A 3409-nucleotide genomic window follows, 5' to 3' on the forward strand; every position below is an offset into this window, starting at 1 on the left:
CGTGCCACATCGAATGACTCGCTCTGCCCGTCTCCAGGGGCAACCCGAACCCCCCCGACAGACACAATCTGACAGGAAGCAAGGAGCCGGGGAGGGCTGGAAGCGACGGAGACTTCTCAGAGAATAGGGTGACAGAAAGAGAAAGAGAGAGAGAGGAGAAAGAGAGAGAGGGAGGGAAAGAAATGGAGAGCAAACACTGTACAGAGTGCTTTGAGTGCGGGGAGAAAGGTTTGGTCCGTAGGAAGGATTTGGGACGATTCATCACGCAGCGGCCGTGTCCTGCTCGCTGTTCGCCGCTGACTCTCCGTGTTGGAGGGCAAAACTTTTAAAGAAGTGACAAAAGCCGTCCATAAGCTACAAGATTCATGCTGTTAGCCACGGCAGCTTTTAGCACTGACTCATAGGTGAATTGTGCTTGTGTGTGTGTGTGTGTGTGTAGTATGTGTGCAACAAGCTGATTAGGCAGAGTTGCTGTGCGCTTTAAGGGCTTATATGCTTGAGACTGGGTGACAGGAATCAACAGCAACACAACACTGGTCTACACTCATTATTCCATGAGAGTCTCACTTCAGAGAAGTGACTGGAAAGTGTTACAGATCCTGCTACATGGAAACTATACTGGTTTGAAGTTGCAGACAAAGCATGACATCCACTGCATGACCTGCTGCCCTCAATGCGAAGCAATCGCACCGAGAAACCACAAATTGGTAGAAATCAGCGCTAAAACAAACCTGCCTGAAAACCTCCACCCTGCACATAATTAGACTGGTCAATCAGGATTTTTAAACAGGAATTTAAAACAATGCCTTACGGGCAAGTGTGCAATATGAAATTCAGCAATGTGAAATATAGGCAGGTGTGTAATATAAAATTCTGAAATGTGCTCTTTTATCATCACTACCATTTTTCGGGCGCTCTGAGATATATACTTCTTTCTGTTTTTATAAAGGTTACTTTATTTCTGTCCTGTCTTGTCTGTGTGTCCCTCTGAAGAACAGACTGCTGTAAAATTCTGCTGTTTCAGTCTCTACTGCTAGCATGAATTAATAAAGTCAAGTCAACCTCACCCCATAAGCAGGTAGGGGGAGAGCGGGGTGATTTGAGCCTGTGGGGAAGTTGAGCCACCACTTGTTTCTAGGCAACCATAGACAAAATTGGTGACCACACATTTTTGAAGAGTCATCCATTTTACTCACCCTGTGATGGAGAGAGGTGGTAAGCACATTTAAGTTCAAAAAACAGTTTTTTGCCATTCAGTCATGATTCTTGTGTCTGAACAATTACAGACAAGTTTGAAAAAATCTCACACGTGTTAGTGCTTTAGGAAGTTACAATATGAGGCTATACTGTTAGCATGACGTTAGCTCTAAACTGCTGGATGATACAAGTTTGTTAAAATGTGTTGAAATTCTGTGAGGAGAATTACATTCAATTTTGTTCTTCATTTTGAACTTGATTTTGTTCTGAAAATTTTAAATAGGCTTTGTTGAAGAAAGTTGGCCTTTGAAGTTGTAAACTTTATCTTTAAATAAAACCTTTAAGAAGTCATTTGGTATTGAATTTGTCTTGCTTTGATATAGCATTATATGAGGTGAAAATGTTCTACTTATGTTTTACTTCAACATAATCAATGGCACAATTTACCCCCATGTGGCTCAACTTATCCTCTCCCTAGGCTCAACTTACCCCTCATCGGGGGCAAGTTGAGCCAAGAGACCACTTTTTTTTGGAAAGTCATATTTTTAAAACTGTTTATTTTAGATCCAAAGTGGTTATTCCCAGGGATGCACCACATCCTGAAATATATGTACATATTTTAGTTGGAGACATTACTGTCATGCCCTCACTTTAAAGACGCCGCAAGTAAAAACTGGCTCAACTCATCCCACTCTCCCCTAACCCTAGAAAAACATGAAGAAGAGATGAAACTGAGGTACATTACTACAGTGCAGCATGGAGATTTGCACTCACAATGCGAGCTTGACCACTTCAGTATCTGGTTTTGGAAAGTCTAATAGCAAAAAGGGCAAAATCCGATTTTTTATTTTTATTTTTTGGCGTCCAGACCTGTTGCATCCCGGCGTGATCAGATGATTAAAGTTGCATTGAAATGTCAAGTGTACCTGTGGCCCGAGGCTGTCTCATTTTGGCCGATGAAAGGTAGCACACACAGCGGCCAACTTAGCATAGGAGCAGTAGATGACAACAAGGACTGCTCCAAACGTCACACTGAGCAACGATAAGCCAAAGTCAAAAGTACAGTATCACAGTATCCTCTTTTCTTCCTTTGGCAGCCAGTGCTGGATTCCTGTTCTCTGAATGGTGAACAACAGCTAAACTCAGAGCTTGTCATTTTTTTGTTAAATATCGTGATCATGATTGTTAATCACGATTATTTGTTTCAGTTTCATGAAACCAAATTATTTGATTGCAATTTTGCCTGTTAATATATATTTTCACTTTTTCACTGCAGTATTTCTCAAAGTAGCAGCAGCAAGAAAATCTTATTTTCACTCTTACAGTCTTACTCTTATGTGGTCCTTATTTACAAAATTCAAATACTAAATAAGCCTATGGCAAACTTTGCACAGAATCTTAACTTCTTTGTGGTCATCTGGTTTAAAACCAAAGTGTTTCCAAATGACAGATGATGATCCACTTTTAGGAACTAAAACAACGTTTTCAGGATTTTCTGTTTCTGACTTTGTTTGTTGCTATGTCTTTCCAAAGATAATCTATGTGAAGTTTCTCTGCCTGCTTCTCCATCTGAACTTTTGTTGTGGTCACATGGTGCATGTTGTGCATTCAAAGGCTGCGATTGTTCAGACGTAATGGAAGTGCCTGATATACTACATCCAGACTTTCAGGGGAATTTAAATTGTAATACCGTATTTCCTCTAATAGTGGCCGGTAGTCAATTAAAAGCCGGGTCTCCGATAATGGCCGGGGCCGTGGTCGACACGAACAAATAAAGGCCGGCCTCAAATACAGGCTGGGGAAAAAAACAAAGGTATAACAACGGTGGATACCGGTAAACTCCTGCTGCCTGTTTGTAACTGTAGTTTGTAGTAACGTACAAGTGCCACAAGACGGCTCGGCCGGCGGAAGTCTCTGGAGCGTGCCGTCGTCGATTACCGTAATTATTGGTAATGCATTGCAGTAACAAAAAAATGGCTACCAAACAAACCCCAACAGAAGCAGATCAGAAAACAAGGAGGCTTCGTACTAAAATATGAGCAAATATACTTATCAAACAGAGGGAATTAGAAAGGCCTGTCTCTAATATAAGCCTGCTTCCAATAAAGGCCTGGTACCCTCTGCAGTTGAGGTAAATAAAGGCCCGGGCCAATATTAGAGGAAATACGGTAAACACTTTTGACGAAATACATGATTCAGAGCCTTGTCCAGA

Source organism: Centroberyx gerrardi, chromosome 12, assembly GCF_048128805.1.
Source record: "Centroberyx gerrardi isolate f3 chromosome 12, fCenGer3.hap1.cur.20231027, whole genome shotgun sequence".
Taxonomy (NCBI): Eukaryota; Metazoa; Chordata; class Actinopteri; order Beryciformes; family Berycidae; genus Centroberyx; species Centroberyx gerrardi.